Consider the following 16,788-nt stretch of genomic DNA (forward strand, 5'->3'; position numbering starts at 1 on the left):
TCTACTCTGTACTGTGACCCCACAATAAACACACACACCACAAGTTATAGTCTCAGAGATGAATATCCAAAAATAATCACAAGTCGTTTTATTCCACAATTATATGCCAATACACCTTAAACAGGTTTCTGAATAAATTTACATTTCTTTGCCATTATTACAATTCATAAATATACATAATCTGATACATCAAAAGTTGAAAGCCTAGCCTATTAGTAGTTCATACCTCAGCTACAGCGACATCAACGCCTATAGGAAACTGCGGAACGTTTTCTATCCGCTCGCGAATTGGGATCTTGGTCCTGTTCATCTTGTCTATCTGATGTTGTGTGATGGAAGAAGAAAGCAAGGGTGAGCAGCAAGCCCACCAAAATAATATGTATAATGATTAACAATATATGAGCCTTCTCATAGTACTCATGAAAGTCTTGGTCAGAAGAAATGAACCAAGTTGATATCTTAATGTGATGAAGTCGCAAAATATTCAGTATATATATATACATATATACTTTTCAAAATATTGGAAGTCCTCTTCCATGCATAATACACACAGAGTTCCAGTGTATAACTGTATAAAAATATCGTTGCAAGGTGATCTCATATATCTAACCTTGTCTCAACGTTTTTCTGAAAATCTTTGTCATGCATAAGATAATCATTTACTAGATATAAGTTTAAAAGATGAAGTTACAAGATACTCCAATATACTTATATCTTTTCCAAATACTACTTGAACTACCACCGTTCAAGTTATAATTAGTTTCAAAAGTTCATCACACTGATGAGACTACAAGATAAGACTTGAATAGATTCAATCTTTGAAATATTTTGAAGGAAATGAAGTTATGATATACTTCATTAAGTCCCGATATATATATACACCTATATATATACATACGTTTCCTGAAAACCTCTGTCATGTAAAGTATGAACAGAATTGCAATATCCAATAAATTTGGAAAGGAAAGAATTTTGGCATAAACCTGATATCTTGCTGATCAGGCAAAGATACCAATAAGTAACCTTTTCTACTAGTAGATGGATGAATCCCCCACCGGTCATCACCCTGGCCACATAAGGACCTTGTGCTGGACCGCCACCCGGCCTCTTACGCGTTGATGGACTGCCACCCAGCCACTTACACTTTGATAGACCGTACCCCGGCCTGTCGCTTATGCCGACTCAATTAGATGGGCTTACTTCCCGAACGTTGGGTAAGTAATCAATTCATTTGTTTTCTCAAAACAGCAACCACGTTGCGAATGTAAAATGCACCACAGAGCTGGATCCCCCAGGTTTTGAGCGAGTATTTAAATCACCTTTGAAAGGAAGATCTTAAATATAAAAAAATGAGTTTTGGGGTCCACTCTAACTTTAAAAATCATTTTGAAGACTCGAAAACATTTTTAAGAATGTTTGGAGTACTGCTGATTTATTAAAATAAATCAGTCCCGATATATTAGAAAATATCTGAATATTATTATTTATATAATATTCTCATAAAGATAATCCTTATAAAAATAATCGAAGTAGAAGTTTTAAAACTTATACTTGAAATGGATATTAAATAACCAAATATATACTTATATGAAAGTACTATCTTTATTTGAATAATCGAAAATAAGTTTGATTATCGAAACATTATTCTTTAATAAAATAAATAATATTATTAAATAATAAGCGGAGTCATAATACCTCGAATAAATATTTTAAATAATATTCATTACATAAAATAAACGGAGTCATACATCCTCCAATGAATATCCAATTAATAATCATTAAATATAATAAACAGAGTCATAAGTCCTCGAATGAATATTCAAATAATATTTATTAAATAAAATAAAGTTATCGAATAAACCTTATTCGATTAATAGTTTGGAAAACTATAACCATATATATATAAATATATATATATATATATATATATATATATATATATATAAAATCTACTCGGGATCCTCGACTCCCGGTTTTAGAAAATGTTTTCACCTTTGGGTCCCTATACTAAGGGTATATGCAAATTACCACTATTCTCTAGCATAGGTATTATCAACTGAACCAACAGATATATATGGCAAGAATACGAAACAGGCATGCATATGTACCATATCACATGCTACAATATATCGCAAGAATTTGCTAATTTAACCAACATGCATCTATCACAAGATAATGCATATACATATATTTACATCACAACAACAGTATAACGGGTAGAAAACTTGCCTGAGTGCTCCCGGATAGACTTAAGCTTAGAGTGGGTCCAATAACCTATGAACAACAACATAAGTCGGAATTAAACCCCGGTCGCTTAAGAAACTAGACTTTAACCATTTAGAGTCCTAACGTTCGCTTTCGCTCTTAACGATTTACTTAAGTCGCTCGAGTACCCTCGGCTCCACCATTTTTAATAAATTAACCATTAAGGGTTTTAAGGCGATTCTTTCGCGAGTGCCTTACCAACTTCCTAATACACTTTACATAATTGTTTCTTACCCCAATTAGTCATTTAAGGTCCTTAACCAAGGTTTCAAAGTAAGGCGAGGGGTAATGGTTTGTTCGCGAAATGCCGTTACTTAAAACGGTCGTTTCTCCTAAACCGTACATCGGATTCAAGCGTACCATATATCAAAACGAAGCTCGTAACATGAACTATCTAATCATGGCAATGGTCAAAACCTAGCAGTGAGTTCACGGGTCCTGATGTTAAGAACAAAAGCAGTCTAAGGTAAATCGGGCATTACGACGGCTATGTTTACGCGATTACCAATATTTATACCACTCCAATTCCTTACCAATTCACTACAAACCACCCAACCATCAACAATACATCAAACACAATTTAGATCAAGGCAAAGTCAGTCCATAATCTCAAGGTTTTCCAACTCATTCAACCATAAACATGATCTACTAACCATAACTTAAGATTCATTAACCATTAACCAAGATTCATATCCAAAATCACCACAAATCCAACCAAACTATCTAACATACATGGATCTTGCTATACATACATGGATATTTCTATATATACATTAATCCATCCATAAACTCATCAAAACTCAAAGTTCAAACTATAAGTTAAAGGTGAAAGTTGTTTATACCTCCTTGAAGCTTCCTAACACAACCCAAGAGCTTTGAATGCCTAAAAGAACCTTGATCCTTGCTTGTATAACCTTAACATTTCATAAAAATGAAGAAAACTAACATTAGTTCTTGAAAGTTACTATTCATCATCACTTTTGATGATTTTTTTGCCTAGGTTAAGAATGGAATTTGGCTTCCAAACTTCTACCATGCATTCACTAGTAGGTAAGGAAGCTATGGTAATTACCTTGTGATTTTAGAGCAAGAGAAGCTAAGATTTGGTTTTTGAAGAAAACCAACCGAGAGTTTAGGTGGGGAGAAGAAGAAAGCTTGCTTGATTCTTGAATTCTAAAGTTTGTGAAATGATTTGCTTGGCTAGGATTAATCCTTGGTAAATATCTTCCTTTAACTTTAATAAAGTGATGACATCACCTCCATTACATCATCACAAGGACACTTGTCCAAACCTTATGGTTGGATGATGTCACAACCCACTAATCCCATCTGATTAGTGCTTAATTACTTGGCTAATGGTCGTTATCTGTTTTACGGTTCGCTTAGCTTTCGTTCTCGTTTATCGTTTGAGAGATCATACCCGGGATCTTATTACTTGGGTTCCCCTAAACCTTTCTCAATATTTTATATTCCTTTTATGATCCTCTCTTATAATCCTTGAATTTAAATCCTTTTAATCATGTTACCTTATACTCAATTATTTCGGTATCTGGTGGATTTTCGGGAAAAATCAAAGTGTTCGGATTTGGATTCTGACAATCTTTACATACACTTATATACCACATAGAGTACTAATAATATCTCAGAAGATCAATAAAAGAACCCCTACATAGTGTGGTATGAAAAGTTTTCTTATTCAGCATAATCAGCAAAATCACTATTCATAAGGGTTTAAAAAAATTCCAATATTTGGGGTTATTACAGTCTCCCCTCCTTAAAAGGATTCCGTCCCGGAATCAGATAGAAAATGAATAGGGATACTCTCTTAACATTGCACTTTCTAACTCTCGAGTAAATTTTCCCACATTGTGGTTCTTCCATCAAACTCTGAATAGTTTGATAACCCTTCTCCTAAGCACTTATTCCTTTTCACTCTATAACCCTTCCTGGTTGCTCCATATAGGTTACGTCGGGTTGCATGTCTATGCGCTCATATGCCGTCCTTTTTCTTTATGAACAGTACCGGCGCTCCCCATGGTGACACACTGGGTCTTATCATTCCATTATCTAGTAACTCTTGTAGTTGAGAAGCTAGTTCCTTCATCTCAACTGGGGCTAGCCTATATGGGGCCTTGGATACTGGTGCCGTTCCTGGTGCTAATTCTATAGCGAACTCTATTTCTCGGTCAGGTGGTAATCCTGGTAAGTTCTCTGGAAATACATCTTCGAATTCGTTTACTATGGGTATGTCCTATATAATAGGGACTTCCTTATTGGTATCTATCACATAAGTCAAATAAGCCTCGTTACCTTTCCTTAACAATCTTTTTGCCTGTAGCATGGTTAGAAATTTCTGGTTCCGTCATTGACCTTTAAACACTACTTCTTTTTCATTTTGCACTCTTATCTTCACTCTCTTCCGTTCACAATCTATTTGCGCTCCGTTACTGGATAACCAATCCATTCCTAAGATTACATCAAATTCTCCTAACGCAAATGGGATTAGGTCAACCTCGAAGATCCTCCCTTCTAACTTCAACTTGCACTTAGGGTGTACTTGATTTACATGAATTATTTCTTTGTCTGCTATTTCCACTCGTAATATCTCACGTAAGGGTATGGCATTAAGTTTTAACTTTTTAGAAAAATCTTGAGATATAAAAGACTTGGTTGCTCCAGAATCAAATATGACATTTGCATGTTCGGAATTTAACAAAAGGGTACCTGCTATCACGTCAGTGTTTCGGACATCATCTTGAACAGTCATGTTGAAGGTCCTAGCAGCTGGGAGTCGGTTGGATGCAGCTCTGCTCATACCTAAGACTGGGGGCTTCATTATCGGGCAATCCTTCCTCATATGTCCTACTTTCCCACACTGGAAACATGTCTTGCTATATTAGGGACAGTTGTTGGAAAGGTGTCCGGGTTGATCGCACCTGTAACATTTCAGAGGGGCTCTTGCCTGATTACATATCCCAAGGTGTCTTCTCTTACAGGTCTGGCACTCTGGTATTGGGGCACGGGGTTGGCTATGAAATGTGGCCCTAGATTGTCCGCCGCCCTGGCCAACACTCTCACTCGGGGCCTTTCTGAATCCGGGGCCTCGTGCAGGTTGGGACACCGCTCCCCTGATGAACCTGCTCGGAAGGGTCCTGTTTCCGGTTCCTATTCCTTGGCTTCCTATCTTCCTTTTCCTATTTTCCTTCTCCTTCACACTCTGCTCAGTGCCAGCTTCAACAATCGAGGCTTTCTGTACTAAGGTGGCATAGTCTGTCAGCTCTAACACCGACACTCGGTTCTGTATCCACTGTTTCAGACCAAGCTGAAACCTTCGCGCTTTCTTCTCTTCGGTGTTCACAAATTCAGGCACAAATCTCAACAACTCAGTAAATTTGGCCTCATATTCTGCTACAGTCATCTTATCCTGCTTCAACTCCCGAAACTTAGTCTCCATCTGGGTTTCCATAAACCTAGGGAAATACTTGTCTAAGAACAGTCGAGTAAATCTATCCCATGGAATCACAACATCAGTTTCTAGGTTTCGTTTGGACTCCCACCAATAGTTAGCTTCTCCTTTCAGCATATAAGAAGCGAAAATGGTCTTATGTCGTTCCTCAACTCCTAGTATCTCGAAGGACTTTTCTATCTCCTTGAGCCAGGCCCGTGCTTCAACGGGGTCGGCAGATCCTAGACACTTTGGGGGTTTGAGAGATTTGAAGGCTTTAAAGGCAGTAGCTGCAGTCTGTTGGGCAGCATGTGGCTGTGGTGGAATAGGCTGTTGGTTCAGATTTTCTCTTAATAGTTCCATAAATTCATTTATGGGGTTTCCTTCCTGATGGGTATCCTCACCCTCTTCTTCTACATATTCTTCCTCATCATATTCATTATAGTCTAGGTCTTCTTCACTTTCCTCATTCACTACAAGGTTAGGTTCACCTCATTGTTGGTTAACAGATTCTGCGGGCTGTGCCCTAGTTCCTCTTCTACGGGGTGGCATTGTTCTGATATTGAAAATTGGTCAACATAGTTGTAATTATAACAGTTGGATTATTTAATTCATATGCAAATATGTCATTTATTACTTAGCAGGTTTTTATAAAGTGCAATAATATAGACATCATTTCTTAATAACTGCTTAGATATATATTAATAAGATCTCCCATTTATATCTTGGGGAATGAAATAACTAGCTGAGTTCATACATGCCTGATTATAATACATCACTACTAGTCCTGAATATTGAAATGAAAATACATAAGCCGTGTACCATGAAGGGCTAGGAACGCTATTTACTACTAGCTATCCTATCAAAATTGGTGACAAGTCACCCAACCTTCTTCAAGGTCCATATCTCATCACTAGTCTCTCAGTCACTATCACTGCGAGTGAGGTCACATACCCTCCTCATCGCTCCTGCAATCATCAGCTCTGCATCAACTACCGGGATGTATCCTCCCACCGCTGTCATCCTCATCTGAACCCTAGTACGTAGTTCGATCCCATCGATCTCTCTGCGGGCTATGGCTGGGGAAGCAGCTCTGAAATCTCCTGGGTATCCTAGTCGGGTGGCTCTCTCAGCTGTCAGTGCCTAGCGTAACTCCGTAATGCGAGCAGATGCCGCAGTGATCTCAGCGTTAAGCTGACCCACTATCCAGTCATGTACGGCTACATGCATGGTCGCCGGTGGTGGTAGAGGTGAATCTGGGTCGCTAGAGGATATGTCATGAACCTCGTGGAACTGTGCACGTATCGCCTCCTCCTCCTCATCATCAGTATAGGGCATAGGGCTCTGAATCCCTGGGGGTGGTGTAGGAGAGCGAATAGGAGGGTGAGGGTACATCTTTACATCTCTCCAGACTACGCCATTAGCTATGGGGACAGGAAGCTTAGTCTCCTCTTCTAGGACATCCTCAGTAGGGTCATCATCTGAATCATCAATGGGTGGGCTCTCTGGCTCGGGAATAGGATCACGCTCAGGGACCATGATATCATCAACATGATCAATCTCCCTCCTAGGCTCTACTAGTAACTGACACAATAGGCAAGGTGTTACTAACTTAGAGTCGGAATTCCCTTGAGGATAAAACAGTCAAGACTACCCGTGTAGCCTGACGACGAACTCCACTTGAGTTCTATTTGATTATTTTATTATTCCTATGTCTACGTATTTTATATCCAGCGTTTCCAAGATTTGATAACCTAAGGCTCTGATACCATTTCTATGGCGCCCCAAAACCCGGGGTCAGGAGTCTCGGAGGCCACGCCATCTAAACTTACACAACTCACACTACAGTATATGAATACTCACGCTTCACGACCCCACACTTATCACATACACACACTTACAGGTTATTGTCTTGGAAACGAACCATCATAACTAGAGTAATTATCAACCATCAAGTGATATTTATTACAACCCAAATATTTACCGGGGAGTGACCTTTAGGTAAGGCTAGTCGGCCGGCCAAATATACGTTTCTTGTTTCTTACCTTACATAAGTCATACTTATAAATAAGCCGAACTATAAACAACTGAAAACTAATCCAGCTTATTCTGACTACCTGTGGTACATCACCAAACAATCTACGGAACATCTGGCCATTTCCTACCCATTTCCTAGCTGTGGTTCTCATGGCAGGCATCTTGATTCACTGTTGTGTTGTGTCAATTTAAGAAAATAAGTATGAGCTATAATGCCCAACATAATAATGTACAGTATGAAAATGACTGTATGATAACATCATATATACTAATTATGTTTTATTCGAAAAAAGTTTTCCTTGGTGATACACACCTTCTTATGAAAACAATTCTTTAAGGGATTTTAATATCCTGCGAATACCTTAATAATAATCCCAGCACCTAGGCTTGGGTTACGGTATTTCATCTCAATTCCAATTGGAAGAATTAGGACATTCGTTGGAGCCACCGCATACGATGATCAGTCGTACTGTGATAAAAGTAACCTTTTCTACTAGTAGAGGGACGACACCTTCACATCTCGGTTATCACCCTTGCCGCATACGGGCTATGTGTCCTCATTTCGGGTATACACACACTTCGCATGTCTATAGGTACATATTGTACCGTCTCCTATGGTACCAGTAGTCTATCTAATACACGAAGTACTTGGATCCTACCCCTCCCTTGTCCTTTAGGAAATCCTATCATATCTCGAGAACTCGAACCACATCGAAGTTCCTCCAAGTGTTTTGCTTGTTGATAGGCATAACTTTACTATATATATATGTACTTCCGAAAGTTTCGAAGGAAGTACTAAGAATAAGAGTTGACCGTTGTCAATAGATAATTAAATAAGGGGGAAAAGTTTCTCCTTGAAACTATATTCAAAATATTAAATTAGTCGGGATAATATTCTCCGACGATCTGATATTACTCGGATGATTTCTCGAAATCAGAAAGTATGTTTTAAATCAGGATCTATGATTTTAAATCAAAATAAACTCTTTAATTAATTAATAAATAATTAAATGATAATCGATTAAACCTCGAATGAGTTTACTCTTCAAAAGAGTATTTAAAATAATATTCCTCAACTAGTTTATGTTTACGCAATTAATAATCTTTAATGATTAATCAGGTTTGAAATATATAATTGCTGGGGTATACTACGCCCATGATAAAAGAATAAGTATATAGTATTTATTATTCGAATCAATAAAATATAGTTGAGGGAATATGATCATCGGGAAATCGTTTTAATAAAAGTTCGAGGGGTTTTAATGTTTCGTAAGTGGACATTGAGTCCCTTTTAAAACGTACTACTATGGACTTATAACCATCCTATAATATTACCGGAATGATTCCCGGGTTTTATCTTAAATCCCGACCGACTCTCGGTCTCATATAATATGTCACACTTAAAGCGAAATAAACATTTCACGATATATACTTATCGTACAACATCGCTACATTATGCGAAAATTCAACAACTATGTATCATGGCAAGCATGTTATTTATGAAATGATAGTAAAACAATCCTTTCACAACACAACAGTAAAATGGAGTTGGTTTCGTAAACTTGCCTGGGTATCTCGAGGTGGAGGATGCTCTAGGTTCCGCTCGCAAATCTATAACCATAAACATATTTCATTTCGTTAGGTTCCGTTCTAATTTACGGCAACTCGCACTCATGCTCTACTTATTATGCACCCTATCAGATTATATTACCCTTATTATCCTTTTAATTCCTAATTCACATCATGGTCGCTTTATTTTTCTAAGTATCTTAGGTTCATTCTTATTATCGTCGTCGGCTCCGCTTATGGATTCTTACGGTTTCTACTCGCGCGGTCTCGGCTCCGACATTTTCAAAAAATTGAAAAATCATTATTTTCACTTGAAATTTTTATGGAAGTTAGGAAACTCAATATGTTACTCTCTGTAAAAATTTCATGATTTATGAACACATTCAATTCGATCCCTTATATTTTCAAAGTTCGTGATTTGTAGCAGTTTTCGTCGCGTAAATCACTTTTAGTAAAACGGCCATAACTTTTGATCCGTAAATCGGAATCAAGCGATTCAAGCGCCTAAAAGATCCTTATAAAATTTTATATCCTAAACAAGGGTTATTTTTCAAGAAACTACAGCTTACAACTTCGGGACTTTCTGCATAAACTTAAAGTTACGATTTGTTGGTTTTAACGAAGTTACGTGTACGATCGGGGTTTCGTTTACGCCCTAACTCTTAACACAACCACCAACAATCATCATTACATCATCAACACACAAACTACTCTCAAGAACATCATGATCTTGAGGCAACAACAATCAACCTTAAATCTACTTATTTTAAACACCAAGATTTCATCAATACCACTCATTTAACTAGGTTCACTACCACATACTAAATGGATCTTAAAAATGAATCTTAAATAAAGCTGGGCCAAAGATTTTTACCTTTATTGAAAGCTTGAGATGTGTTCTTAAGGATGGTGGAGGCTTGGAAGTGCTTGGTATGATTTTTGGAACCTAAAACCACCATTGAAATCAAGAAACCAAATAGAGGTTACTATTCATACTATTCACTAGTGAATTTCTTGATTTTATTTCACCCATAAAACCTTGATAAAAAGAGATGAAAGAATTTTCTTACCTTAGTTTAATTTCTAGGAGGTTTGATAATTAATGGGAGAATTTAACAAGAACTAGAACTTTGAGTTTTGAATTTAAATTCCCCTTCTTTTTCATCAATAGCCGAATGGAAGCATCAAAGGGGGTATTTATACTTCTCTTGGTTGCTTAGATTGGTTGATTTGCTAGGTTGCTTCTAGGAAGATGGGGTGATATCTTTCCTTGATCTTTATTCTTCCTAGTATAGCATTCTAGGTTTATTCTTTGTAGCAAATCTTGGGGACAAATCTTAATAGCTTGCTAGGTTACAAGCTAAACTACATGGTTAGCTTCCTTAGCACACTATTTTGCTAGCTAGCTTGATCATGTTATTCCCAAGGAACTAACAATGAGATTTACAGAAGGGGGGTTGAATGTAAATCTCAAAACGTTTTCAAGTTTTGAGCAGTTTCAAAAGCTAAGTGTATGATGAACAGATGTGTGTGAATTTCTTCAAGCAAGTGCAGACAGATGTATATTCAAAACACAAATGTAAAGAACACAAAGGCTTCAAAAACTTTTATGGTGGATTTGTTGTTCCACCAGAGATGTGTATTTCAGAAAATCTGTGATACAAAGAATTGTTCACAGCTGCTTCCTAGTACAAACTAAATGATTTTTTCTCTGAATTTTTCTAAACAAATCTGGAAAATTCACACCTAATTACTAGCTGCAACTTGGTTTATATATCACCAAGTATTTCACGTAAAGACAAAGTTAAAATAAAATTATAAAATAGTCCTTCACATGTTTCTTCTTCATTTCTCTATCCAATGCAATCTAAGATAATTTGTGAATCTTTGAATATTTCCTTGTTTGCACCAGAATGGAAATGCTTCTTTTTCTTGATTCCTCCAAGAGGCTACCACATTCCAATTGTCTCTGTGAACCCATGTGCCTCTGTCAGCTTATGAATTGTCACTATCAACTGCTATGGAACTGAGCATCCATTGAAGCTTTCATCCATTGATGGCTTTATTCGTTGATGCTTTAACAGTTGAAGCTTTATCCGTTGATGCACTCATCCGTTGATGGATGTTATCCGTTGAAGCTTTAAAGACATCCGTTGAGGCTTTGTTTCTCATTCGTTGAAGGTCTTTAATTTATCAGTTGATACTACTTCATTTATACAAAATTACAAGGCATCAAATATTTACAATTAGCCCTCCTATTTGCATATCCAATAGTAGTCAACATGACTTATAATTTCCTACAACTTCTAAGAATTATAACTCATTTACAAAGACTGAAATGTGCTACAATACTAAACTTATTTCTAAGTAAAGCTACTCCATCAACGGATAGCCAAAGTGGTCTTATCCGTTGAGGCTACAAATACTAGATTTCTACTTAAGTGCTTTGTTTAACTTATCATCAAACTAATACACATATATTCCTAACAATCTCCCCCTATTTATGTCTATTAGAACTGTAGGCATAAATTCAGGGTTATCTTCAAGTCTAAAAAATCTTCTGACTCCTTTATTATCTCTGAACTTCATCAACCAATGAGGTGATTTATGAATTTTAGTTCCATGCTCTGGGATGAGTAATGTTCTAGGCAAGGAATTTGACTCCCACCAAGTCTTCCTTATGCTGGAAATCTTGTTGAGAATCTCAGGCTTGGAAGTCCTGGTAAAACCAGTGTCCCTTTTTATAGCTGAGTAGACTCTAATCAAGGTAGAATAGCCCTCATTTAGAATTCTTTGAAGAGGCCAAGTCCTTTCCACACTTCCTTTATACCTGAACACTAGCCTTTCTGGTAGCTGTCCATATGCATTTATTCCCCTTACTTCCTCCAGCTCATCCATGTAAAGTTCAATATCTGTATATTCTTTTATGTCACAAATGTGAATATAATCATCCTTTGAGGCTTGTGGCTTAGGCTTAGGTTTATGTTTCTGAGTGAATTTACTTGAGGTTGGGGGAGGTATGGATTTGGATTTTCTTTTTAGTTCCTTTGGTGGTGGAGAAGTGGTTAAGAAGGTAGGCAATTTGATGGTGTCCCAATCAATAGGTTCCTTTTTAGGGATGATTGGTTCACCATGGATATTTATACTGAGATCAGCAACAAAAGGTTCAGGAATAGAAGGTAGTGGTTTGAATTTTGATTAGATTACTTCAGTATCATCTTCACTCTTCCTTTTTGCCCTAACCTTCTTTCTATTGCCCTTCTGCCATTTCTTTCTTTCCTCACTTTCTTCTTCCACACTTTCACCAACCATATTCCCCATATCCACATTTATGCTTTCAGTCTTGTTTCCTTCACTCTTGTCTTCAATCTTCTTCTTTTCTTCAATTAGACTTGACTTTAGCTATTTTTCAAGCTTTGCTTGTGCTCTTTTGTCAGCCTTCAGCTTTTTAGCTTCTTCCTTTAACCTCGTGGTCTCTTCCCACTTGGCTATTGAGAATTTGGGATGTCCTTGAATCACACCGATACTCTTTTCCTCTCTATAGATGATAGCCATATTCATTCTTTCTACTACATCCTTGGTCTCTTTGTGCTTTATGATATTACCACCCAAAACTTTGTCTTCATCAGGCTTTGGAAGAGGAAAATCCACTTCTTTTAGCTGAGCAGGAGTTAGAGGGTTCTTTGTAGAGGCCTTGTTGAATCTAGTGGTTGGTCTGAGTACCATGGGCTTCAGGTTCCTTGAAGAGGTTTCTCCAACCTCATTCCTCCTTACTGGCTTGTGCTCCATAATGATTGGTGTTAGTGCGAAAACACGCGCTAATAATACACACAAGTATACGCGTTCGCAAGTAATATAGAATACTTTCTAGTTCATTCCCACAAAGACTCAGACTAATTATTGTTCAATTAAACTCACTCACCAATGTATGATTACTTCTCAATGTTAAGACACTAACACTTAGAATTGTTGACTAAATATTAACTACAATTAACTACTAAAATTAACCACTTAATTAACACTTTGAATTAACAATATTAAAACACTCATGAGATCATAAATTCATTACTACTTCCTTCAATAGTTATTGTTATTACCCTTAGCATGCAACATTGATGATATTAATCGAATAACACGAAACTGATAAAAGCCAACTTTCATTGTACTAATACCATTCTACCAAACATCCACAATTAAGATAGAAGTTGAATATGCATCAATTATGTTGAGTCCCTATATATCTACAGAAATTGACAACATAATGATTTAAGCGCAAGTTATTCCTTTTGATTACACAGGGCGAATAAAACGGTTAGAGTTACCCACTAATCATGCACATTATACATGAACCTATGCTAGCATGGCAAGTTCTAAATCTTGAGATCCACCGTCGCTTCACAAGAGATTAACACCCTATCTTATATGTTCGCGACGCACATAAGACAAATACGCACAACCAATACTAGATATCATACAATCATCACACACTAAGGTATTAAATAATTAACTAAAGAATTTCATAGTAAATCCGTTACGATCCCATGATCACGATTAGCCCATGATAGCACTTATCAACATCATGGGTTCATATGAAAACATGATAAACAAACACACGAGAATAATAACTAAACTAATTTTATTAAACCAGAGTACGTCACAAGAGTAATAGGTTCAAAGCAAAGAAAACTAGCATCCAACGTTACAACGAAATAAAGAATCACAAGAAAATATGCTTCCTCTTCGTTGCGGTGTGCTAAAACGGTCTTCTTCCTTATCTCCTTCGCTCCTTGCTTAATACCACGATCCCACCTCGTGAAAACGTCTCCAAATCTACTTATATAATAGTCCCATAAAACTCAGATTACATAGAAGTTGGAAGCCAAACAGAAGTAGAAGTCTAAAATAATTTATCAAAATTCCCGACCCTGCGCGGCCGCTCAGCTATGCTGAGCGGGCGCTCAGGACCCTACTGGAAAATTCCTGAGTTTGCCCCGTTTCTTCGCTGCAATCTGCCCCTTTCTTTCCTCTCACAATGCTTAACACATGCCAAGGCTTATTCTTGATGATTACTCCTCCAAAATGCAACTAATACTCTGAAATGCACAAACACTAGAAAAACGCATCAAATACACAAAATACTTGACTTCAAGAGACCCATTTAAGCTATTTTAAGACGTTCTAAGTGGTATAAAATGCCACTTATCTCACCCCCAAACTTAAATCGATGCTTGTCCTCAAGCGTCACAGACTCAAAAACAGATCAAAACATGCATGAATGCAATCTATATGAAATGCAGCGATCCCCCTTACTACGACCAATCCAACCAACTTACAACATCTCAACAAATGCAATTAGGCGACTAAAGATCAATCAAATCATGCAAACGAACATACAGCCAGAAACGTGGTGTGTGCAGATGCTTAACAGATATGCTTCGGAACTAGACCAATTATTATGACTCAACTATCATCAAGGCAATCACATGATTATACAAAGAATAAAAATTCTAGGCACAAAGTGACTTATAACACTACGAGAATCATGGAGCTTATTCCGGAATCATACTTTTTATTCACACAAATAATGCTTATTTGACCGTGCAATGAGTGAGGTCCACAAAAGACTTATACAATGGTATCCCTGTAGCGAGCGTTATGTTAGCAGATCCCAGACTCTAAAAACCTTAGGTCACTAGGCACAAAGTCCCCTAAGAACTTAATAACTCGAATACCAAAGAGCCCACTCGTGATCAATTATGCATAAAAATATACTTCTTCTTTTTTCTTTTTCTTTTTCTATTTTTTTTTCAAAATTTCTGAGCAAGTGCGTTTCGCTCCATCTTGCTCAACCCTAGACTACTCGCATAACATGCGAGCCGGCTACTAGCCATTTGACGCCTAGCCACAACTAGCAACAAATTCCAGTTTTACTCCATTTTTTTTTCTTTTTCATGCCTTTATCACTAAGAACCTATTATCAAATTCTAAGCATAAAAAATAGATTAACCTCGAAAATAATCAGATCATAACAACAATCTAGTCCTTAAGCATTCTCTAAGACTTAGTGAAAATACAAGTGCTTCTAGCATGCATATCAACTTACACGACTCAATCATCACTTTAATGCCATCACTACACTCGTATCAACATCACAAATTAGTCGGTAAATCATCGCAAAAGGGATCATGGCATATGCATGAGCTACATGACACGATAAACAAATAAAGCTATAAATAAATAAAAAAACTATATGGCAAAAATTATGCAACTATATGAACTAACTATCATGAATATGCAGCTATATGACACACATACAAAATATTCCTTAACTACCACCCCCAAACTTAAAATCTTCACTGTCCGTAGTGAAGGTAGTAGAAAGGAACATAGGGTATACCTACTCGGAGTCATCATCATCATCACCCTCAGTGGGTGGAGTATCAGGCGGCGGGTATGCAGAGTCCTCACCAAAAACTGGCCACTGGATGTCAGCTCCAAGGCCCCGAAAAGCAGTCCCTAACGTAAGGGTGAGCTCCTGAGCAAACCTGCTCTGCGTCTCGTACATGGCATCCATCCGCATGACAGCCTCCTATACTGGGTATCTGCCATCCCAGCACCCTCCTGAGCTCTCGAAGAACCAGCCTCATCACGCCTAGGCCTAGCCATAGTAGCACCTCGTGCTGGACGCCCTCCTGAAAGACGATAACCCAGCCCATGCTCCTCGGGCTCACCACCGGTCCACTCCTGCATCCCATTCAGAGTCCCAGAATCAATCGGAGCGGCCGGAAACTGCAACTGCTCATGAGACGGATAGTTCACTCCCACTGCTCGGCAAAGCTTCTTGACCGTGGATGCATAAGGGATGTTCATGTGCTTAGCTCCCCTCAAAAACTTCAGAATCCCTTGGTAGATGAACTCACCAAGGTCCACATAGTACTCCTCATTCAAAATTCCCCACAACAACTGTGCTCTCTCAACTGTGACCTCATGTGCATGCGAAGAAGGCAGAATATTAGCACAAATAAACGCATTCCATGCACGGGCATACCTGTTCATAGCGATCACCGGGAAGTGACGATACTCATTAGTTCCTGTCTTGAAGGTCCAAACTGTGCCCGACCTACAGAGAGTAGCACAAATCAAATCCAAATCGAAATCCTCAGCAGTCTTCTCATTCCAGTTCTCCTCCTCGGGCTTCCTCTCTCGCTGCCCAATCACACGGCGAATCGCCGCTGGGTGGTAATCAACCGTCAACCCTCGGACCACAGAAAACCCATTCTTCTCGGCCTTCACGTTCGCATAAAACTCGCGAACCACGCTCATCGGTACTACTTTAGGCGACTCACAGAAAGATATCCACTCCTTCTCTATAATCATAGGTAGCAACTCACCATCCCTCCCCGATGGTAAAAACCCCCTCCTTCAGAATCGGCTTCCCCAAAAGCCTAGTGTACTCCTCCTCCGCAGCTCTG

Source organism: Apium graveolens, chromosome 7, assembly GCF_009905375.1.
Source record: "Apium graveolens cultivar Ventura chromosome 7, ASM990537v1, whole genome shotgun sequence".
Classification (NCBI taxonomy): Eukaryota; Viridiplantae; Streptophyta; class Magnoliopsida; order Apiales; family Apiaceae; genus Apium; species Apium graveolens.